A 26,721-nucleotide genomic window follows, 5' to 3' on the forward strand; every position below is an offset into this window, starting at 1 on the left:
TCAATACTTACCTGATAGGTCACTTGAGATTAACACTTAATTAACATTTTCTAATTGTTTATTGGCGAAATTTAGATACAGAATTTAGGACTTAATTGAAAAATTGAATATAACTGGACTTTCTCTTAGGATTGGTATATTTAATTTAAGGATACGACAGCTTAAAAAGGTAAGTTTTTAATTTAGACCTGAATTCTGTTGGACTTGTTCCTCAGCATCAATGAAGTTTTGCCGTTGCAAGTCCTTTACATGCAAGAACCATTCTTCAGTTGAGGTGGTTTGTAACAATTGTAAGGATGAGAATATTGATTCTGACTAAATAGGTCGATAAAATATTTAGTTTTGAAATATTAACATGTTTAGAGTGTTGCTTCGTTTTTTTTAAGAAAGTCAATTTTTTTAAGTACTGCCTATTATGATTTTTCATATCCTTAAAGAAATTCCCTAACGTTTGTATAAAGAAAACACCACTTACATGGAGAAAACTTGATGACGTAAAATTTACGACAAGCGCCCGCTCAAGGGAAATTTCTCAACGCGCCCGCTGGAAGGTTAAATACCATAATTACCGTAAATATTTCTATCCTTGGTATGTATACAATATAAACTATTCCCAGCGAAAGCTCGTTCAGACGTCATCAACGTAGATAACGCATCTTATTTGAAAACGATAAAGACAGAAGATACTAGAACAATGAAGTCGAATGTCGTTATGTCGTATATGTACCTATATCACAGACATAGGAATTAATAGACGAGAAGATAATGGCGAGGGGTAAAATCAACTGTTGAAGAACGAAGGGAGTGAAGCTGACTGTGATTCGTCAATAAATCAATCTGACAGTAAATAGGCATCTCGCATTATAATATCACCATTTACTTCTTAAAAGTAAAATCTGCTCTTGAATGAATAGACATTTTTACATGGGAGCGCAAATTACTCGCTACGTTATGAACAAATTTGCGAAGTCCAAATTCGGCAAAAAAATTCGGTTGTATTTTCAGAGTCGAATATTTCGTTTAAGTATTTAGTTAAGACACTTTTATAAATGTTCATAATTTACTTCCCAGCAACCAACCAGCTTTGTGTTTCGCGTCCAGACGTTTCTCGATGTGATAGTAACAACTGATTCATGTTATACGATGTGAATATGCTTAAAATAAAGTAAAATAATGCTTATATATGGAATGTAATACGACAATTGGGTTTATTCTCTTTTTCACATCTATTTTTACAAGTTTTCATAGTACAAGTCAACATTTTGCCGTTTTATTTCGTAAAATGAACCGATGATGCCTCGACCATAGTTCGCACAAGAATGATGACGTCACGTTTTCAAATTTCACTTGAGGCCATACGCGAGCACAGCCGGCTCCAAAGGAACCGGTATGGGGAGTGGGGATAATACGCTTTTAATCACTTAGGGCAGGTCTACTAATATTCATATGTCTATGACTTATATTATTAAGTACTGCAATAATGTACACTCATCTTCCAAACACAAGCAAACGCTTCCACTGGCAGAATAGAAATAATATTTTATACAGGGTTTTCCAATAAGAGGTGTTATTTTGATATTCAATCGTAAAAGATCAATGGTTTCGTCGCTTGTGTGGCACGTAGCGCCGTCTCGTTGAAAGTAAACGTTGTACAGATCAATACCATCCAATTCCGGCCATAAAAAATCATTAATCATCCCTCGATAGCGCAATCCATTCACCGTAACTGTTGCTCCAGCCTCATTTTCGAAAAAGTAAGGTCCAATGACTCCGCCGGACCATAAACCGCACCAAATAGTCACACGTTGAGGATAGAGAGGCTTTTCAACAATAACTCTTGGGTTTTCAGAGCCACAGATGCGACAATTTTGCTCGTTGACGAAGCCACCGAGGTGGAAATGGGCCTAATCACTCAAGATGATTTGCATTTGATTCACTCAAGTGAATTTTAATAATTTCAATGCGTTGTTGAAGCGTGTATCGTTCCATTTTTATTAATGGTGTAGTTTCTACTTGTCAAATGTCAAAAATGATAGCTTTAAAAGTAGGTAAGTTTTTAGATTTTCACGGCCAAAAGCATTTTTGTTCAACAAAAATGCTTTAAAAGTAACATCTACCGAAATAGCGGACTATTCAAAATAACACCTCTTATTGGAAAACTCTATATGTAAAACCTATTTTTAATGTAACTTCAATTTTTTTTACAAATAACAAAATAAAATATAAAGTTATCTTTTTCGGTCAGAGGGAATAATTCCAAAAACATTATATTATTTTTATTGTATACTTTAGGCCAGTGGCGGCTCGTGACTTTTGGGTGTACTACAGTGCTAATATTATTAAAAACTAAAAGGCACGAGCCGCCACTGCTTAAGGCATACATTTTGCCATTGTTAGTGCATATTTCGCCAATTTTTAATGCACATTACAATCTGATGTATATTCTTCATTATCATTGAAAATACAACCCTTGGTACGAATTGCCTCCACTCCTGCTTCAGCTCAGCTCCTAATGCCTAAGGCTGCAATAATGGGTTCTATACAAAAAAAATTCACGTGGAAACAATGGCAGACAAATATAACACAGGGTGTCCGGGGGTAAAGTGGGCTAACTTCGTGAGGTGATTCTAGATGATCGTAGAAGTAAAATATTTTCCCATACAAAAATATTTTTCGGAGAAGATTGGTGCAAGATGGTATGGCCTGAAAACTGAGAAGAATATTGTTCTAGATTGGTGCCACTGGAGAACATTTGTATAGGAGGTCAAATCCTTGAAGGTGACACACCCTAATTTCTAACTAATTGATTTGATGTCATTTTTGGTGCCACAAAGTCTAATCTCTATATAATATATTACTATGTCCTTAAATTATCAATACTGATAGCAATAATATCAATCAATCAATCAATCAACTACAGAGAGGAGAAAGAATAATTCCACTGATTCATATCTGCTTTATTATATTTTTATAATTTATCTCTTATTTATCTTTATGATGATTATACTGTATCTTTAATCTATTTATCTTTGTTTTTGTACTGTTATTAGGTCACCTTACCAATCAGCACAAATATGTGTTTTTGATTCCGGATGTGGTACCTTCGCGATAGATAGATGTCTGCATAGCTCCCATAAGCACAAATACCATTGGCCCACTATGCCGTCTTCCATGTTTACGTTATTCCCCCGATAGTAGACCAGTCCCTAATAAATTTCACCAGGATTGTCACTGGGTATTGACTGCGACTCCCGATTCCCCGTATCTGAACCTTCTTCCTTCGTTGATATCATTCCTTCTGACCACCCGAACATGTAAAAAAAAACTAAAGCATTCTAAATTTATTATCAACCACAGACATAGGAATTAATAGACGAGAAGATAATGGCGAGGGGTAAAATCAACTGTTGAAGAACGAAGGGAGTAAGGCTGACTGTGATTCGTCAATAAATCAATCTGACAGTAAATAGGCATCTCGCATTATAATATCACCATTTAGTTCTTAAAAGTAAAATCTGCTTTGGAATGAATAGACATTTTTACATGGGAGCGCAAATTACTCGCCACGTTATGAACTAATTTGCGAAGTCCAAATTCGGCAAAGTAAGGCAGCTTCTATTTTCAGAGTCGTAGTTAGTTTCAGAGTATTTAGTTAAGACACTTTTACAAATGTTTCATAATTTACTTACCCCAGTAAACAACGATGAGCACACTTGAGAATCGCTACATTGTGATGTGATAGTATATGTTTCTAAAACTGATCCATATAATACGGTGTGAATAAGCTTAAAATAAAGTAAAATAATGCTTACTTATGGAATGTAATACGACAATTGGGTTTATTCTCTTTTTCACATCTATTTTTACAAGTTTTCATATCACAAGTCAACATTTTGCAGTGTTATTTCGTAAAATGAACCGATGATGCCTCGACCATAGTTCGCACAAGAATGATGACGTCACGTTTTCAAATTTCACTTGAGGCCATACGCGAGCACAGCCGGCTCCAATGGAACCGGTATGGGGAGTGGGGATAATACGCTTTTAATCACTTAGGGCAGGTCTACTAATATTCATATGTCTATGTTATCAACACTAGAAGATAGAAGAATTGCAGAGCATTTAATTGGATTACATTACTTTGGATTGTTCCTGAAGTCCTGGGAATACCCAAAACGCACAGAGCTCGCCTAATTAAGGAGGCAATTGAAATTTATAACAATCCCATTAACATTACCGAAGACGAAGGGGTTAAGCTCAATAGTTCTTGGTATCTGGTAATTGACGGCTACACTAAAACTAAACGCAGAAAACCATTTAAAATTATACTGTAATACCAGCTCTTATGCTGAGAATACATTTTCGGGCCGAAAAGCGAGCCGGTCCTCGAATTATGGGAAAGGAACGAAGCTCGCGTTTCGGCTCGCAAATGTATTCGCGCCATTAGAGAATTGGAGTTGGCAACACAGTATCACATCTAATTACATAAGCACACACTTTACCACATCGATTACACATCTGCCCTGATGATGAACACTGTAATGCTGTCTGAAACGTTGACTAAAGAAGGTGGTAGTGCAATATGGCATAACATTATAAAAATTAATCACTATAATACTTACACAGCGGCCGTGAAAACCTCAAATCATATAGTTTAATTTTACCTTGTTTTTAATCTGTGTATATTAAATATCTATGTATATATTGTTTATATAGTTAGATTTTACCTTTTCTGTTTTCGTCTTAATCTCTCAATTCCACTATCAATAATTATGTTTTTGTAAACATTTAGGTTTTTCTAAACATTTAAGTTTTTGTAAACATTTATGTTTTTCTAAACATTTATGTTTTTCTGAACATTTATGTTTTTCTAAACATTTATGTTTTTAAAACATTAAGTTTTTTTTGTATAATATGTATCTTACGTGTAAACTTCACTGGTTTATGCAACCCAGTAAAGTATTAAAGTATTTTTTTAAATGTGCATATTAAACTGTTCGTTTCCCCAAACAAAGTACAATAAAAATCATACATCAATTAGAGATTCTTCATCACCTAACATTCTATGCAGCCATTATAATGTTTGCTATCCACTTCCAACAGATGCTTTGGTCTCCTAACACACTATTCAACATTCTTTACTAAATTATTATTTATTTCTTCCCAGCACCATCTCATTATGTCATTAACACTTACTACGCAGCATCCCCAAGGATGACAAAGGCCATGAAGTAAAATGTTAAGTAAAGAAGAATTTATATTTTTAATAATTAAAAAAATTCTTTTATCATAAAAATCATCATCATTTAGATTAGATCCATTGCCAATTTTAGTGAGAATATAAGCAAATATAACGCACAGTGTTTTGGCGGCCGGGCGGAAAGACCCGAAAAAACACGAAACAAGAATCGGTTTTCTCCCCTTAGGCGCGTCAAAATATGTTTCATATCAACATGTGTTTTTGAAACTCGGGCGATGCCGGTATTCAAACTGTTATTCAACAAATGGCCGATAACAAAAGCATGTGTTTTCGTGCTCAATGTTTTATGTTCCTTATCTATGATATTGCTATATGAAAGGAGTTTATCACTACAGTTGGTATATACAAGTACAGTGTAGTGTAGTGAATGTACGAAATGCTGATTATATTAATGTACTTGCGTCATAAACCATTAATGTTTACAAATAATAACATGCATGTCTGGGATGTGACCACAATATACTACTACATACAGACTTAACGAGAAATACATCTTTTACACTAAAAAACAACATATTAATGTTGATTTTTTAACCTAGGAATCATAAGTGGCAATTCAAGTCGTAAAAGTCATCGAAACACGGACAAAATCACGCCATCCTTAACCCTTCAGGTTTTTAAATATTTTTACCAACAAGTCCTAACCACATGGTGAATTTTCTTGGAATTTCGGTATGCTCCCCAGGTATCTAAAATGTGCTACATATTACTTATTTTTGAATTTGTCGTTAAAAGAAATACTATTTTAGAAACTTGATTAAATTATCTTTGAAATATTTGCATTTGATAAAAACAAATATTTCTAAAAAATATTTTTTAATATCAAACATGAAAATGTTGAAAACATTTTAACGTCCACAATTTTGAAATAATTCGACATTTATAAAACACATTCCTTTTGTGTAGGTAATAAGTAATAAGTAATAAAACGTTCACTTTACTTTTTACACCGTTTATACAATAAAAAAATATAAATATTTTTTTTATAAAATATAAATATTAAAAAATATAAATATAAATATAAATATTTTTTTTTATCAATGAAAAAATGTCGAAATTAGTAATCATGCTCTTTGACATTTTTTTAAAATTTTATCCATGTAAACAATGTATAAATATTTGATACAAACTGTGAAGAATAATTATTTATCTTTCCAATGACGAACATATCACATATCTACGCATTATAGAAAAAAAGATAAAAATACTTTTATAATGTAATTAACGCCCCGGTCAGATCTGTCCTTCAGAGGCTATAATGGAATATGATGTTTGTGGTTAGTAATGTCCTTCCAAGGCCTGAAGGGTTAAGGTTGAAATTGCCACTTTATGTAAAAACGCCTCAACCCAGGCCAGGACACAATTAAAATCTTCTCTTTAGTTGCCGAAAAAATGAAAAAAACGTTTTAAGTAAAATCGAAATGCTCATATCGAAAAAGTTTTTTGGGTTCTCTTTGTAATGTAGATTTTCCTACTTCCCGCTTTCCAGACAGCTTCCCTCCCGCGTGTACGAGTTTCAGGACATCATGTATAATAATTATTATCTATCTTACATTAAAATTTTTAAATGCTATAATTAAAGAATTTGGCATCCTCAAACTAATATAAAAATATTACCATTTGTTATTTCGGCTACTGGCATTATACCTAGCTCTCTCATTCAAAATTTGGGCGTATTAGATCTGTCAAAGAATTCATATGTAAAAATGCAAAAATCAGTCATTTTAAAAACATATAGGATTACGAAAGATTTTTTAAATATTTATATTGAGGGATCAGTAGGATTTATATGTCCAATTAGAAGTTCTATCGAGCCGAACCCTCTGATATGAAAATATCTGGAGTCGGTGAATTATTTTCCCATTTGATCTCTAGTGATTTGACGTGTTGTTATTGTATTATTTTGTATTTATTATGCTTATATAATGCACTTGCATAATGTGGATTGACTAGATGATCATTTGTGAAAAACTGTGTGGAAGGGTTTAGTTTTTCCTGTGGGGAAGATTTAACCCGGACATAAAGTCGGAAAAATAATTATAGGCGGATCCTACAGAAATAGGGGGCCATTTTGATTCAGTGTCCTGTCCTGGGTTTAAGTGATTTGGCTGATTGAATAGAGAATAAACAGAGCCATAATAATACAAAGAGAGAAAACAAATAAATTACTTATTAGCATCAAGCAGTTGCACTCCTCTCTTGCCATCGCACATCCCTTGTTAGACAGATATTAGAATAGTTTCATTCCCTCCGTTCTTTTTTTAAAACTATATTGTCAAATTCAAATCGTTTGTCCAGTATTACGTGTGACGCCATTGTTGATCGGTCGGCTAATTATAAAACATAGCTGAAAAACAATATAAAGTTTATTAAATAAAGATGCCGTGAAAGTGTTCATCCAACAAGTACACAAATGTTTTGAATAAAAAACGGCAAGAATATTATTTCACGTATAATTGAAAGTTTAGGAAAAAATTCCCGTCAAACTTTTTTTCCATTTAAATAAAATGTAATTTGGCGAAACGCCGCTTGCGGTTGCTTTGTTTCTTCCCCATAATTCGTGGCTCGGCTCGAGGAAATTTTCACCTGTTTATAAGCACCCTTAGCCCTCTTATGTCATCATTGAGTTTTCCAACCGTCGGTTTCGATTTTAGAATACTTAAAAAACAGTTCGTTAAAGTCAGCCAAAAAAAATACAAATAAAAAATAGTAGGTACAGAATTATTCGAAAAACTTTCGTAAGTAGAGATTTGACACTTCAAAACATTTTTACAGATATTCTAGACAAATACTAGCTTAAAATGCCCGATTCATTGGCCAAGGATGTGTTCTACTTGCAGCATTCAATTAAAATATCTAATATGATCGACTTTTCAGATTAGAAAAGACAATTTTGGATGATTTTGTAATACATCGAATAACAAATATGTGATCCAAAAATGTACAGCAATTAATATTTTGTTTACACAATAAATGAGCGTTTTCCCTGTAAAAGGGACACTGGTACAACCGCGTACCAAGGTCCTCTAAAACAATAAAAAATAAGACAAATATTTTTGTAAATAATTCATGGAAACACCATTTTCCAATGTTCCCGTATTTACACTTTATCTTATCACTTTACTAAACTCCATTTCACAACAAAACAAATGCAAACGTTTACGTACGGGTTTGGTTTGTGGGATAGACTTTATAGTTGTTTTCGACAGCTGAGCAAATGTTTTTATTTTACTTTTGAATCAGATATCAAATAACTCCGATTATTTACGTCATCTATGTCAAAACAATTAGATATTGAAAACGCAAATGTAGGGCGTGCATGTAAGTAAATAACAGTAATGTGTTTAATAATTTATTTAATTCTGGGATAGAAAATATATCGAAAAAATATATAAAATTTACAGTTAACAGCCGTTGCTACCAAGTTTTCACTAGCCGCGGCTAAGAAGATACGGCTTAGGCCCGGTATATCAGTCAGTTAAAATAAATTTAAGCGGGTAAAGGCGCTCAAGCCTTGACTAGCTTTCTTCTTAAACGCCGAGACGCTGGCAGTCACATGTCAAACTTGACATTTACGTAAATAATTTCATACTTCCTCTCACCAAAATGTATGCAAAATGCATAATTTAAGCAGTACAGACACAGACATAGGAATTAATAGACGAGAAGATAATGGCGAGGGGTAAAATCAACTGTTGAAGAACGAAGGGAGTGAAGCTGACTGTGATTCGTCAATAAATCAATCTGACAGTAAATAGGCATCTCGCATTATAATATCACCATTTACTTCTTAAAAGTAAAATCTGCTTTTGAATGAATAGACATTTTTACATGGGAGCGCAAATTACTCGCCACGTTATGAACAAATTTGCGAAGTCCAAATTCGGCAAAAAAATTCGGTTTCATTTTCAGAGTCGAATATTTCGTTTAAGTATTTAGTTAAGACACTTTTATAAATGTTCATAATTTACTTCCCAGCAACCAACCAGCTTTGTGTTTCGCGTCCAGACGTTTCTCGATGTGATAGTAACAACTGATTCATATTATACGATGTGAATATGCTTAAAATAAAGTAAAATAATGCTTATATATGGAATGTAATACGACAATTGGGTTTATTCTCTTTTTCACATCTATTTTTACAAGTTTTCATAGTACAAGTCAACATTTTGCCGTGTTATTTCGTAAAATGAACCGATGATGCCTCGACCATAGTTCGCACAAGAATGATGACGTCACGTTTTCAAATTTCACTTGAGGCCATACGCGAGCACAGCCGGCTCCAATGGAACCGGTATGGGGAGTGGGGATAATACGCTTTTAATCACTTAGGGCAGGTCTACTAATATTCATATGTCTATGAGTACAGACTATTATATTCATCGAGCGATGAATATAATAGTATAATATATAATAATAATATAATGTCCTTAGCAACATAAATGTGTGTGACGTGATGAGTAGCGAGGAACCACTGGTGAATGAAGACCAGCATCACCCGACGCTGGACATTTCCGCGCGACTATCAAGAGCGGTTCGGTGCAGACGAAGACCCCGCCAAAACGTTCGCCGCGCCCCCCGCGGGCCCCCGCCTTCGCTCCACAATTATAATTTCCACAAATTTAATTATAAGCGAGCAAACATAGAACTGTGCAATAATATTCTTTCGCATTTTGATTGGACATTTTTGTACACTATAAAATCTGTAGACAAAGCAGTGAAATATTTAAACAATGTACTGTTTAGTATTTTTGAATTATGTATACCCAATAACAAACCCAATATCAGAAACGATGTATATCCGATATGGTTCAATAAGAGCATTATAGATAAACTGAAAAGAAAGGAATCGCTCCGAAAAAGATATCTATTGCACAAAAAGCAATCCGATTATCTGATATTTTCAGCGAGTAGATCCGAGCTAAAATCTGACATCAATTTTGCTAAAAAACAATACATGAAAAATGTTCAGAATGGGATCAAAGACGACATAAAGTTTTTCTGGAACTATATTAGGTCACAAAAATTTAACCCAACCTCACCAACATGCTTGATTGAGGAAGGCGTAACTTTTACTAACCCTAACACAATTGTAAATAAGTTTGCTGACTATTTTCATTCCGTCTATAGTCAAGTAACCCCGAAACTCGAAACCAATTTCCCAACAGCATCACCCTGGAACGTTGGAGATATCTCACTCGGATTGACCAACATCCAGGAAATAGAAACTTGTATCCGGAATATATGTATATAATGTATCCGACCTGATAAGGCTACTGGTCCGGACGGTATTCCTCCTTCAATAATTATAAAAATCTCTCCAAATATCTGTGTACCCCTTGCGTACATATTTAATCTCTGCATCATGTCTTCCACATTTCCACAGTGTTGGAAACTGTCAGCCCCATTCACAAAGCTGATGAAAAGACTGACGTCAGAAATTATAGACCAGTTGCAGTACTGTCAACAATTCCAAAAATTTTTAAAATGATTATCTGTGATAAAATCAGTCCACAAATCACGCCTTTCTTAAGAGGTAATCAACATGGCTTCTTACCGAAGAAATCAACGGTAACCAACTTACTCTCTTTCTCTCGACGGGTAGCACAAGGCCTAGACTGTAGGCATCAGACGGACGTAATTTACACGGACTTCGCAAAGGCATTTGACCGAGTAGATCACGATATTCTAATAAAAAAGATGCATAAAATAGGTTTTAATCAACCCTTACTGACATTTTTTGCGTCATATTTAAAAGATAGAAGTCAGTATGTAAATATAAATGGATGCGACTCCCATAAGTTCGCAGCTCTGTCAGGAATTCCTCAAGGATCGAATCTCGGTCCCATGTTATTCCTTATTCTGATAGATGACATTCAGGATTGCATACGTCACAGCTCATGTCTACTATTCGCGGATGACATGAAACTGATGAAATAAATCGAATCAGATTATGATTATTCGAAACTGTAGGCCGACCTCGATTCAATCATGATATGGTCGGTAGAAAATAAACTTAACTTCAATATTAAAAAAATACGTTGTTATGACTTATAGTCATTCACAAAATCCGCTATTCTGCCAGTATAGAATGAATGGTGAAGTACTTACACGCGTAAACATCATCAAGGACCTTGGGGTGATCTTTGATCCCAAGCTGACATTTTCAAACCACATAGTCCAGCTTACCTCGGCTTGCTCCAAAACTCTTGGTTTTGTAATTAGAACTTGCAAACAATTCAATAACATAGAAGCAATGACCGCCATGTTCAACGGAGTGGTCAGAAGCAAGCTGGAGTACGCCAGTACTGTCTGGATACCTTATCAACTTAAATACGTAAATATGATTGAACAAATTCAAAAAAAATTCCTAAGGTATGTTTACATGCGATCATACGGAATATATCCGTAATTCATGCATCACGTGGAACTGCTAAAGGAGACAAATTATCAAAGCCTGGAGGCCAGGCGTAGTGCCGGACTCATGGTATTTGAATTAAAGTTACTAAAAAACCTTATCGATTGTCCATATCTCCTGTCATGCTGTGGCTTATTCGTTCCTGATAAATACTGTCGAAATCGTAGCCACGACCTATTCTGTATACCGCAGGGTCGGACAGATGTCATTGCCCAACATAGCATGACAAGAGGTATGACCTTGCTAAATGCCCTACCAGCGGATATAGACGTGTTTAATATCACTATACCATGTTTTTAAAAAAATATGTACATGTATTGTTAGTTATAATAAAATTGTACCATAATTGGACTTACCTGTCTGTCGTACAGTAAAAAATAATAATAATAATTGATAATAATCAGTCTGGTAAGGGATATACAGTTTAAGATGGCGTACATTATTTGACATCTGTCATATCTCATTATGTTATATTAGTGAATATATTAAGTTTTATATTCAAAATATTTATAAAAATACTAAAATATGCATGTATTACTGAAAGGTATAAAAAGTGACACAGCGCGCAAATGACAGTGACAGATGCTTTCATGATTGTGATCTATGGCTATGTTCAAGGTGTTGCCATTTTTGACGATTTAGTACCATCCTAAAATATTATTTCTTCTCTAATGGCAACTATCTGTAGGAAATTGCAGGCATGAAAATAATGGTCGTGTAAAGCGAAGATTTTTTAATCTGTGTAAGTTTTAGAATTCAGTTTTCCAAATTTCCTCGTCAGCGGCTCCCTCAGTGTCCTGGCCTTTGTTGAGGTGATTTTGGCAGATTCTACTATTCGGTAGTAGGTGTACTGGCTGGCTTCCCTTTGCCTGGCATAAGTTATTTATAACAATTCGATTACTAGTGCGCAGTAATTACGCATAATAGATAGTATATCTGATGGAGTAATTAACACCGTACAGCTAATGAAGCCATAGACCATGAATGGCTTCAATTAATTTGTTTATACGTTACTCGATAACAGATCTTATACAAGGAGGAAAACGAGTAAAGCTAATTTATTAAAAAATCTCTTCAAATTATTGGTAATCAATTCGAAATTCAATTTTATATATCGCGTACTTAAAATACTCAATTATTTCACACAGATACAACTACAGGGTTTTCCAATAAGAGGTGTTATTTTGATATTCAATCGTAAAAGATCAATGGTTTCGTTACTTGTGTGGCACGTAGCGCCGTCTTGTTGAAAGTAAACGTTGTCCAGATCAATACCATCCAATTCCGGTCATAAAAAATCATTAATCATCTCTCAATAGCGCAATCCATTCACCGTGACTGTTGCTCCAGACTCATTTTCGAAAAAGTAAGGTCCAATGACTACGCCGGACCACAAACCGCACCAAACAGTCACACGTTGAGGATAGAGAGGCTTTTCAACAATAAATCTTGGGTTCTCCGAGCCCCAGATGCGACAATTTTGCTTGTTGACGAAGCCACCGAGGTGGAAATGGGCCTCATCACTCAAGATGATTTGCATTTGATTCACTCAAGTGAATTTTAATGCGTTGATGAAGCGTGTATCGTTCCATTTTTATTAATGGCGTAGTTTCTACTTATCAAATGTCAAAAAATGACAGCTTCAAAAGTAACGTCTACCGAAATAGCGGGCTATTCAAAATAACACCTCTTATTGGAAAACCCTGTACAATATTGTGTAGGTGCATTAATTCAATATTGTATTTGAAAGAATTGAGTTTGTGCACAAATGTACGCAAATAATTAATCTTAATTTGTTAAATTAAAAAATGCAAAGTTTTTTTTTGTATTTTAATTAGCGTAGTCTACGAAGGCAGATTATAAATTGTTTCTTTTGACCTTGACCAATAATGCAAATTTGATAGATCTTCTGGAACACCAGCCAGTAATGTTTATACATTTGTAATAAGCATTTACTTTGTGGCTCGTCATAATTTACAATAAAAGATAATCCAAATGATAATCTAGTCTCCTTCAACGGAAGCAATCTTCCGAACAGGCCTTCCATTGATATGCTTGGTGTAACTATAAGTGACCAGCTCAGGTACGGGGGCTCCATCGAAGCCAGAGTAATGTTGGCCTCTCAGAAGCTGGGCGTACTGTACAGGGACCGCAGATACTTTAATAGTACACAACTGCTGACCCTGTACAAATCGCAAGTGCGCCCTACTGTCGAATTTGGCAGCCATCTCTGGTCCGGAGCCCCTAAATACCTGAAAAAAACCCTTGACTCTGCAGAAACGGGCGGTCCGTTTGATAGATTCCCCAATCTTAACAAACGGACTGCAATTTTTAGAGCACAGGCAAGAAGAAGAACTGTGTGTTTTCAGCGGTGAGTTTGTCATAATTTCATGAATAGTGAAAATAGCCTTAAGTAAAACAAATACTAATTACAAGTATTCTCGAACTTTAAAATATCAACTCGTAAATTAAGCCCGCGTAAAAATAAACTGCAGTCGTTTGGTTTGCAAAAGAAAAAAGAAACACGTTCCACTATTAAAATCATAGATAATACCTGCAATATTGGTGACAATCTATACTTACGAATTAAGCAACGCTAAGCTCGACATTTCAACCAAGCCGAGCTTAAAAGTAACTGATACACCGAACCTAAATCAATCTCTAGATATATTATTATGTAAGACCCGTGGCTTCATTTAGAGTGCATTACAGAAAACACAGTTTGTTTGGTTAATAAGGCAGACCTTATCCGAACAATGAACATGCAGCCCGTGAATGCTACCCATTTCGTAAAGCCATGAATCCTACATCAGTTAACAATGAACATGCAGCCCGTGAATGCTACCCATTTCGTAAAGCCATGAATCCTAGAGTGCATTACAGAAAACACAGTTTGTTTGGTTAATTAGGCAGACCTTATCCGAACAATGAACATGCAGCCCGTGAATGCTACCCATTTCGTAAAGCCATGAATCCTAGAGTGCATTACAGAAAACACAGTTTGTTTGGTTAATTAGGCAGACCTTATCCGAACAATGAACATGCAGCCCGTGAATGCTACCCATTTCGTAAAGCCATGAATCCTACATCAGTTAATTTCCTGTTAGAATTCACAACAGCAGCTAATGAGACACTTACACTTTATATATATATATCGTTTTTTTACGATAATTCTGCCGTGATGAGTGTGATCTCCATTTGACATTTGAATAGCCAAGTTTTTATGTAAATGTGTTATTTATCTGTCGAAAGACGAAAGTACTTACGTACTTTCGAGTTTATTTAATCGATATTATTATGGATTTAACCAACCATCATTGGATTCAAGATCGTAGAAATTATTTAGATGTAGATATAGTATTTTGATGCATCCCATGTACATTTACCTGTTATACAATTTGTTGTTTATTTGATTTTATATACGTCCAGCTCGAATTATAATACTGTTCTGAAGAATTTACATTAGTAGCGAAACCGGTCGGCAAGAGGTGTAAAACTAGAAGTGATGTTAAAAAAATATTGTTTTATTATGTGTTGAAATTAGCTAATACGAGTAGCTCAAAATGTGTGAAACGAACACAATTTTTATATATTGTTATTAAGTTTAATTTGTAGAACTGACTATCAAACTGATAATGCCTTCAGAGGGCGAAACAGCTGTCACGCGTAATAATAATTACACAGCAGAACTTGTTTAAAAATAAACTGTTTTTATAAACCCAATAATAATATTATTGTATATATAAAAAAAAAAAAAAAAAAACTATTTTTATAAATTCATAGAAATTTTGTATTTAAAATATATGCGGATAGGACACCCTCGAGTGCAAAATTACGTATGTCTAATATTATTTTCTAATTATTTATTATATTTTATTATTTCTCTTCTCTTCCCTTTTTGTTATTTTATAAATAAAATATGTATTCACATAAACAAAAACAGATGTTTTAATTTTGATGTCAAATATTCTTCCAATTACACATATATTATAATATACCTATATATAAAAAAACAGAACTTTTATTTTGATGTCAAATATTCTTCCAATTACAATAATGTATCAAGGACTAATTTTGTTATTTTGTTCTACCAAATATGTGCATAATATGCACTGCAGTTAACAATCTTTATTATTAAGTACATGTGTGTCTTATTTTATTATTATTATTTTAATAATTTTGGCAATCAAACATCAACTCTCTAAGTTTTAATCTATTTTTATTTTGTTATTCTTTTTCTCCTTTTCATAACTTTTTTTACTTTTCTTCTATTTTTGTTTTATCTTTAATTGTACTTAATATGTAAGTAATTTAATTTAACTAAAACGGGAATTTCTCCTAGTAGGACAGACAAAACATTTTTAATTTTTTTTTATTTATTTTTTTTTATCTTCACACATCTTCGGATCTACCGGATCTGCCCTGATGATGGACACTGCAACGCTGTCCGAAACGTCGGCTAAAGAAGGAGTTAGCGCAACACGGCATAACACCCCAAAATCAAACAACAAAAACATTTTTTAAATGTATAAAATAACCTGTACTAAATAAAAAAACATATAATGGCGCCACGAACTAAAAACACGCATTTTTTAAAATTACTATAAAAACAATGATTTTTTGTAGCATTTCTGTATTTTCAGAAGAAAAAAATCTATTGACATATACAGTCTATTAAAAATACGCGTAAGATGCTCATTCTCGTTGGCCACTAATTGAGATGACTGTCATTGCCACTGTAGCAGATCATCAGACGTGTTCGTGTAAGTACAATTTGTACAGTGTATAACTGTGCTCACTGCATCATACTGTCCATAGTGTCCATATTCCATTACAGCGCTTCGTGCTTCATTCCATTTAAATGTATGTACGTAGCGGTGGTGCGTCAATTGAAAGATCAGGAGCACTAAGGACGGGTTGTTTTACAAAATTTGAACAATCCATCAAATTTCTAAGTTGATTTTCAAGTTCTGTTATTATTTCAGTATTGTGAAACAACCAACCAAAAATGATTTAACAAAATTTGAAAAGAAAGAACCTTTACAGAAATTGAAATTTGACGAATTGTTAAAATGTAGATGTAAATTTTTATATTTTGTGTAAATTCTATTCAAATTTTTTTTATTATGACATTATGGCTCATTTGTTCAACAGAACTGAAATAATAATAGAACTTCAGCGGAACTTGAAAAGTATCTTCGGAATTTGATGAATTGTTCAAATTCTGTGAAACAACTGACCGTAAGTAAGTCCCTGAATACTTCGTCTGCATTTGAGTGAGTTCTGAGTCATTATTTGATTATGAATGCAAACAAGACCAAAGTCTTGGTGCTTGGAAGGGGTTACGAATATAATGTTTGAGGCGAACCACTAAGAAGTAATTCAATATAAGGTGATTTTGGTTTTGAAATTTGGTCGAATAGAAATATTTTTGATGTTTTAATTTAATACTGCGAGTTGAACATTTTTATAAGCCCCTGAAGAAAATAACGTATTAGGCCTGTAAAAACTGTTTAAAGTTCAAAATCTCCTACTTGCGAACCAATTTATAATTTTAAATACAAATAAATAAACTAGCACTTAAATCCGCAGAAGATATTTGCAGTACCTTTTGATTAAAAAAATAATTTTACAAATCTAAATTTAAGTTTTGTATGAAAAAGACCGCGCAGCCGTTCTCCTTAAATTTGTGTTTCGGGCGTATTTTTTAGATGAGAATTTCATACTAATTGAGTGAATTAATCTTATTAATGCATCTGTCAAACATTTGAACAAAATAAATACGCATTTCGAAAATAGAATTATAAATTCATAAAATAATTTTGGTAGGCACCTACTTTATAGCTTGTTTGATTTATACGACTTGTAGTTCTAGTAAGTAGTTCCAATTTTGAAAATCAAAAGTTAATTAAAATTGAATAATGTTACGCGTTACGCAGAAATATTTCACATTACTTACACACGCACCAACAAACTGAAAACAGTATGTTTAATAAAATATTCTTATTCACTAATACCTACACTTCATAATCTGGGTTATAAAGATATGAATTTTATTGATTTTATTTACAACCTCATTGTTCTAAAAAAATTGAGATGCATATATAATTTATTATGCACTTTCGGTAAACCACAACCGTAACTTACAGTTTATTATGCATCGCAGGCAGAGTTGACATGTACACAGTACCTCCACAATCAGATGCATTTCTTGCATAGAGCATGTTCCAAATTTGTTTAAATTTCTTCTATTTTATTAAAAAAGGAAGTACCAGAGAAATCTTCAAGTTTAATTTGTAGAATTACAGTTTTTTTTTGGATTGAATAATATTATTATTGTTATTAATCAATACAGAACAGAACATGTTTACAATTTATCTGTTTTTATTGAATACATAATATATAAAAGAAAACTAAAAATAGCATCTTTTTCGTAAAAAACCGTAAATGTCGAAAGTGTAAAAAAATCGCACTAATACAGACAAAACATGGAATTTTGACAGATTTTTTTTTCGAAAAAAAAATAAAATTAAGATAATGAAGGTATTATTTTATTTTTACGTTGACGAATAAATTTTCTATAACGATTTAAAACGTGACATTTTCGATTTGTCGCCAAAAGTGCATATTCGTTTTTATTTGTGAATTCGGCGACTTTGTCGTCGGTGACAACCGTCTTACCAGCCAGTGGCAGTTTCCATTTCTATGTTGTAATGACGTTGTAGCCAATTGGAACCGTTTCTTAAAGTGCGGTTTTTTTATCAATAATTATGAATGAAAATATTAAAATGACACATTTTTAGTACAACTACAATAATCAAAATCAGAAAAATATACTTTAAATCTTCCACACATATTATTCATAGTCTGTGAAAATACCTATTTTTTAAATCTTCTACGCATAATAAATAAACTTTAAATCTTCCACACACATTAAACATATTATTCATAGTCTGTGAAAATACCAATTTTTTAAATCTTCTACGCATATTAAATAAACTTTAAATCTTCCACACACATTAAACATATTATTCATAGTCTGTGAAAATACCTATTTTTAAAATCACACATATTAAATAAACTTTAAATCTTCCACACACATTAAACATATTATTCATAGTCTGTGAAAATACCTATTTTTTAAATCTTCTATACATATTAAATAAACTTTAAATCTTCCACACACATTAAACATATTATTCATAGTCTGTGAAAATACCTATATTTTATGCAGAAATTCGCTGTGGATTTATTTGCGATTAACAGCTCAGACCTTCGATTGAATCTTATATTTCGTAATATGTTTACAAGAATTTCTGTTTGCTATATAGAGTGGAGAGTCGTTAATAAATTAAAAGATAAACCAATGTTGAAATATATTGCGGCAGTAAGCTACAGGCCGATACATAACAAAAATGAACCGAATCCAAATTAAGACGTCAATGCACTGTGCGAAGATCTTTCTGGAAAGATCCGGAAGAGTTAATAATTGAAGGTGTCGTCAAGCAAAACCGGTTTGTGTTATATTGATTTCTGGAAAGTTAGAGGGGTTAGCAAAATGGGGTGACCTCTGATTAACGTTGTACGAGAAAGGGAGGATGTTTTTAGGCTTTATGTGAATACCGCGCAATAATAATAATAATAATAATTGGCTAATTTGTATAGCGCCGTTTTCGTGAAAAATCACCTCAAGGGCACTGTACAAATATGTTTATTAAATAATTAATACTAGAACTACTGACTTTTTAATTAATTTTAGAACACGGGTGCAAAATGCACCCAATTGGTTAAATGGATATATATCTTAGATAAATGAAATGAATGAATGAAATTAAGGCGATGCACTACGTCGTGTAATATTTTAAATTGAGCCGCTATGAATAACAACCCTTACGTAGATGGCGATAAGGTCTAAATTCCCGCTTAACACCATCCGCCTGTTTTGATTTATGCAAGAAAAAAACATGGCCAAAAAGTGCCTTTTATTTTATTTTGTGGATGTTCAGGCATAACTATTTAATTTTTTTTCGATCATTTTAGAAATAACTTAATTTGCCACATTATACAATAAAATCATAACCGAAAATGGGTTTGTACGTAGGAGATTTTGAACTTTAAAGCAGTTTTCATAGGCCTTATACATTATTTTTTTCTCGGCTTATAAAAAGACTTAGATATATAAAACAATACTCGATTATTTTAAAGGCCAAGATGTATTCTACTCGCAGTATTTAATTAAGGTTAAACGCAACGCTCGTTGTATTCTACGTGTTCACAGATGGCGTTAATTAATTAATTTTGTTTAAATACGCTTTTGCAAGGTATTGCTTTACAGTATTAAGACAAATTATTTGTTTGCGCCCTCATATACGCAATATGAATATGAATAAATAGTTTTGTCCATTTAAAAACTCAATTCTATCGAGAAAGGCATACAAATACAATATTGGATTGAATCATCGGTAAAATATTGTATTTGTGTGCCTTTCTCGAAAGAATTAAGTCTTTAAACGAACAAAACTATTGATTCATATTCATATTGCGTATATACGGGCGCAAACTAATGATTTGTCTTAATATTGTAAAGCAATACCTTGCAAAAGCGTATTTAAACAAAATTAATTAATTAACGCCATCTGTGAACACGTAGAATACAACGAGCGTTGCGTTTAACCTTAAAGCATCTGAAACATTTCTAGGCGACCAAATTTTCAAACCAAAAACACATGATTTTGCATTACTACGTGTGGCATCGCCTTAGTCATCGATCTTTACCGCATTTGAGTGCCAACTGCTCCCGAATGTTCGGGGAATGGGAATAGGAATGTATGGGGAATGGGAAGGAGATGAGGACAAGTTAAGGTTGGAAAGTACTTGGCTGTTCAGATCTGGTCACCAAGCACGTTTTAACCCATTTCTGAATGGTGGTCTTTCAACGGGGCGATACTGGGAGTATCTAACAATCTTAATTGAAGTAACTTACAAGTACAGGTGTTAAATTGGATTCTGAAAACTTGTAAGGGCTCTCGAAATGGGGTTATAAAGATAAAGCTCTGGCACTGTGACCTGTGACCTCTGATTGACCCAGGGAAGGGTGAATATTTTCTTGAAGGTTAAACTGGTAGTTCTGTGACCAGTTAGTAGATTTCACGTCCAAAAAAGTATGTTTCTAAGATTTGCAAGTAGTACCTACTTAAAAAACCTATATTATTGTTTTTGTGTTTAATTCTTAGAACTCCATTTATATTTATTATTTTTAAATTTAATTAAAATCAAATTTAAAAATATAATTATTAAGTTCTGCAAGTTTTTTTGGTTTTTGTTATTGTTACAGCTGTTTCGGCTTTCAAGGCTATTTTCAAACTGTGGTTTTAACCACGTTTAGACGACTTATTTATATGATACCATTTTACCCCCTCCCAATTTAAAATGATTTATTACCGGTTAAACCGATTTACTGATAAAATAATTGTGACAATAGATTTCATATTCTGTACACAGAATTATTTTATCAGTAAATCGGTTTAACCGGTAATAAATCATTTTAAATTGGGAGGGGGTAAAATTGTATCATATAAATAAGTCGTCTAAACGTGGTTAAAACCACAGTTTGAAAATGGCTTTGAAAGCCGAAACAGCTGTAACAATAACAAAAACCAAAAGATACTTGCAGAACTTAATAATTATACATATTATTAAATTTGATTTTAATTAAATTAAAAAAAAATACCTATACCTACAATTATAAACCTTAGATTTTACGTAACTTTTTTCATTTCAAATAAGGAATAATGCAATTCGTCAAAAGAAACGTCACTATCTCAAAGACAAATCTTTTTTGCAAACATTCTTCTGTTAGGTAGATACCATAATATTGAAAAAATATATAAAAAGAAAGTCCAATTAAATTAAACGACTTCATATTTCAAAAAATAATCTTTAGAATAATAATGGTTCACCATTAAAACGGCCACCACATTGAACCGCAAACGGAACGTACAGATAAAATTACAGAAATACGAAATACAAAACAGTCGAATTAAAACAGGACTCAATCAAATAAATTTTCTCCAATATAAAATCACTTTTCGATTGATTTCTGAATCTTTATAAAATAGTTTGGGTATAATAGGTATCTCAACATTTACCTCAGGTTAAGATGTTTAATACAGGGTGTCCGGAAATTCGTAGTACAAGCGAGAAACTGGTGGATCTATACAATTAGAGGCGCTATTTCGTACTAGTATCTCGTCGAAACGTGTTTCACCTTCGTTAAGGCGACACAATACCCTGATAACGGGGATTTGCCCCGACGCTCACATTTTAATTATTTCTGATGAGCTTATTACTAAATTCTTAAATGTTTCTAGAGGGATTCGAAGGGATGCAAGTTATTTATATTTAAGATTAATAAAAACAGGACCTTACAATTAAATATATTATGTAAAACGATAAGTACATTTTATTAAATGTAAAATGTTGTAAGATAAGCGGCAAGTACCAGATTTTATTTTTCTAGACGATGAATTAGTAACTTCCCGACGACTCCCTCACAAAAGATTAGAGATTTTATTAATGTATTCATAAGAATTAATTAAAATAAAAACACTCGCGAAAATCCAATTTCTGGCCAGATACACGAAAAACGACCGCCAGTACTTCAAAACTCTCTATTGTGCGTAGTATATTTGTGTGCGGGTTGACAAGGAGTTACTACGTATTGATTCAGACGCCGCGAAAGTTCCGGCCTGTAAGGTTGTGTGTCTCCCGGCCCGTCGCTCTGGTCATTTCTTTTACGTATTTTTTTATTTAATCAAACAATTACTTTGCAATCTATTAGTGAAATTTTCTGTTTTTTATAATTTAACTTCTTCCTCAAGTGAGTAAAGGTTTTTTATATAAATAATAAATATAAATAATAACCAATACAAAAGAATACATTGTTAAATGCGTAAATGTGTAGGCACTTGAGAAAAAAGATGACACTAAAGTATTGACGTTATGTTATTATGTATCATTTCTAGCCCAAGTAGACTTTTTTACTATTAATCTTTTTTTTCACGCGACGCGGCTGTCTGTCCGGTTGTCACAACCAGCGGCACAGAATGTTATAGAGTGCCCCTTCACTAGAATCGTTTTCCTAGTTTTATTTATTTACGCCCTACTGGGCTTTTACATTAATTTCTAATTATACAGTCATGTTAGTTGTAACAATGGAATATCTAATAAATTATGGTAAAATAAAAGGAGTTTTTTTACTAAGGAGTGGTATTCTCTTATATTTCAATAAAGTGTTTGTGAAGAGTTCGTTTCATTACTAATACTCCAGGGCAATTACCGATTCGCGATCGTAATTATTCCGGTAGTCCCAATTTTTTTATATGTTTTATAAACTGGTCCCCTGATGTAAAATCTGAGTTTCCGACCTTGGCACACCTGTGCTCGCGCCGCCATTTTGAAAAAAACCGGCCGAAATCGCTCCAAAATCTAGTTTTTCCAAAATATCTCATTCCCAATGCAAATTTCGGCTAAATTAGCTAAACAATTAAAGTAGAACATAAAATTACTTACTACTTTTGTGTAAACAATTTTCTTCAATCTCTAATAGGTACCGAGGTAGAAAGTCGTAAAGGTGCGTATATTTTTGAAAAAAACAAGTTTTTTGCGCGACTAGCTTTTGTTTTTTGTAAATATCTCGTTTCCAGTACAATTTTGTGAAAAAATTATTGATACTAATTTTGTAGAAAATAAAATTTCATAAAATAAATAGGTATTTAATTTATGTGTTTTAACTCTAATATGTATCCAAGCTCTTATCCACCAAAACCAGTTAAATTACCCAACAACAAATTTTTGAAATTCGAAAGTTTTTTTTCCATAAAACAAAAACTCTACATCGAAAGTTTTTCTCCATACAGACAATTAGACATATGTCACCTATAAAGTACCTAAAGTCATTCGAATATTAAAAAGAGTCATTAATCTTTTAAGTTTAGATTGTTAGATCATTTGTTGTAGATAGAATTGTGCAATTATCTCCCCAAGTTACTGCACTTACTTACGTTGAAATGATTTTCAAAGTTAAGGTAAAATTGAACCAATTTATAATAAATCTCTTGGCTAATATATACTTACGTTTCAGTTAAATATGGGAAAACAGAAGACAAAAGAAGTTTTATCCCGAACAAAATTACGGCACCAAGGAAAATGTTTAACGGAATGGAGAAGGTACTACTTAAATACACACATAAAAATAGATCTTTGGGATACGTTTTTTACAGAACATAATTGTACAATGTCAGCTTAAATAATTTTATATATGTAGATATATACATATATACGCAGTCGATAAACTTCTGAGCATATTGAATTTGGAATATAAGAAGTAAATTAATTTTGATTTCCGGTGACATATTTTTATTTTTACCGAAATGCATTTTTTACACCAAATAAGCTCAGGAATTGTTAGTGAAAGTTTGTCGGGCATGTCTTAATACATCTCTAAATAATTAGGGAATAGAGACAGTATAAATAATTAACAATATTTCTCATTTTAGGAAAAATTCCGCAAGACTTCATCCAGATAATATTGCAAATAATAAAGAAAATACGAGTATTGTGTTAAACACTATACCGACACTCAACATGGTAATTTTTTCACAATTTCTGTAAATATAAAGTAAATAATATTAATTTTATATGATTAAATAAGCGCTCTAAAAAAATTAACAAAAACTGACATTATTTTTCAGTACGGACCAGAGATGAATGAACCTGAAAAGTTTTCACTATTTGCTGGCTCTAGTTCTTATGACACTAACGTGCATGCCGTTTCCAGCCCCTTATAGCTAGGTCTGACGCAGGCATGACGATTGTTGTCAACTGATATGTTCTCACAACAATAATTGTTGAAGAAAAATAAAATTAAGGAATGAAATTTAAAACACTTTACCTCTGTTTCAATTTTTGGCCTGGTTTTGGTGGATTAGAGCTTGGATACGTATTAGAATTAAAACACATAAATTATATACCTATTTATTTTATAAAATTTTATTTTCTACAAAATTAGTATCAATAATTTTTACACAAAATTGTACTGGAAACGAGATATTTACAAAAAATCAAAGCTAGTCGCGCAAAAAACTTGTTTTTTTCAAAAATATACGCACCTTTACGACTTTCTACCTCGGTACCTATTAGAGATTGAAGAAAATTGTTTTCACAAAAGTTGTAGGTAATTTTATGTTTTACTTTAATTATGTAGCTAATTTAGCCAAAATTTGCATTGAGAATGAGATATTTTGGAAAAACTAGATTTTGGCGCGATTACAGCCGGTTTTTTTTAAATGGTGGCGCGAGCACAGGTGCGCCATGGTCGGAAATTCAGATTATACATCATGGGATCAGTTTATAAAACATATAAAAAAAATTGGGACTACCGGAATAATTACGATCGCAACCCCCTTTTTGGCGCTATGTGTACTGGCCTATAATACGGAATCCCCAAATATATCGACAACATTCTCACATTTATAACCCAGATAACATGTAGGTACGTTTATCATCAACAAATCAATACAAAAACCGACCAATATCATATAACAACAAAGGCAAAGGCATATGGCAACAAAGAAAAAAAGAACAGGTATCCGCTAGTAAGCAGGGTGAAAAAAATCAAAGGCAGAATAAAGAACACAGAAAAAATGTGCAATTAATGCTTGCTTCTAGACTCAGCAATATACCACCTCTATCTATATTACAGCAGGTAATTTATACACTTGTATATACCCGTCTATACGTACTTATACGCTCGTGTGTATAATTCCAAAATTTGATTGAAAAGTGAATTAACATAATGTTTCTAATATTGTTTTTATTTAATCACGAAAATACTTAATATATCAATAATCCGATGCCGAAAGGACCGATTTCACCGGAGAAAAATTCTGAGCAAGTAATAACTGATTTAAACATATAATTTTATTATGAACGTATTGAAGTCGTAAAAAATTTTCAAATACATATTTCCCATACATATTGTTTTCAATTATATATCCGTAATAGAAATTTTAAACCGTTAAATATTTATGTTATAAACAGAAAGCCTACCTCAAACATTAACGAATTCTTAATGTATCATGAATCTATTTTAAATAACTGTACAGATGATACCCTTATCTTTGGTGATTTCAACATTGACATTCTTCAAAAAAATAATACATCTCTTAAATACATCAACACGCTAGACTCATACAACTGTTTCATATGTAACACATCCTATCCTACACGAGTAACAGATACCTCTACTTCTCTAATAGACCATATCATCTCAAACAGACAAAATATTTCCTCAACTACTGCAAATATAGATGCCTACCTAAGTGATCATAACATTTTGATATTAGATTACCAAAACAGCTTGAAACATCACACTAATAATAGAATACATTCTTTTTCAAACAACACCAAAACCGATAAAAACATGTTAAAAACATATGTAGAATCCCACAACTTTCCACACGAAACCACCAGTAATGCCAATGAAATCTGTAATAATTTTAATGAATACATCAAAACAGCAATAAAATCATCCCAACATAAATCTGAGTTACGCATAGGAGACCAACGGAGGGGTAATACTCCATGGTTTGATGCAAAATTAAATGCACTTATCAAACAGCGCAACAATGCGTTTAAAATCTGGAAAAAAAATCAGTAAAGTGATATATTCACAGCACTGAGAAATAAAACAAGAAATCAAGTTACCAACTATAGAAGATATGCTAAAACCAAATACTACACGACTATATTTAAAGAAAACCTGCGTAATCCGCGACAGACATGGAAAATAATAAATGCAATTCTAACAAATAGCTCGACACCCCAGAAAGATGAAATTGAATGTCTTCTCATTAAGAATGAAGAAATAACATGCCCAACACAGATAGCTTCAACTTTTAACAACTTCTTTATATCAGTTGGGGAAAACTTAGCAGCTACAATTGCATCATATCCAGATGATTCTATCACTATAAACACGGAT

At 32.8% G+C, this 26,721-nt stretch overlaps 1 protein-coding gene and 1 long non-coding RNA gene across 2 annotated transcripts in view; one reads left to right on the top strand and one right to left on the bottom strand.

Moving 5' to 3' along the window:
* The window catches only part of Pdk (pyruvate dehydrogenase kinase), a 99,123-nt gene that overhangs the window by 35,366 nt on the left and 37,036 nt on the right, over nt 1-26,721 (bottom strand). The gene's annotated exons all lie outside the window — the stretch shown is intronic.
* LOC149410703 (uncharacterized) lies at nt 22,439-24,731 on the top strand. Its single transcript, XR_016304980.1, has 3 exons — nt 22,439-22,557; nt 23,821-23,906; nt 24,236-24,731. It is a non-coding gene; the product is annotated as an uncharacterized LOC149410703 (long non-coding RNA).

Source organism: Hesperophylax consimilis, chromosome 27 (assembly GCF_061612785.1).
Source record: "Hesperophylax consimilis isolate HC1 chromosome 27, BYU_Hcon_1.0, whole genome shotgun sequence".
Lineage (NCBI taxonomy): Eukaryota > Metazoa > Arthropoda > Insecta > Trichoptera > Limnephilidae > Hesperophylax > Hesperophylax consimilis.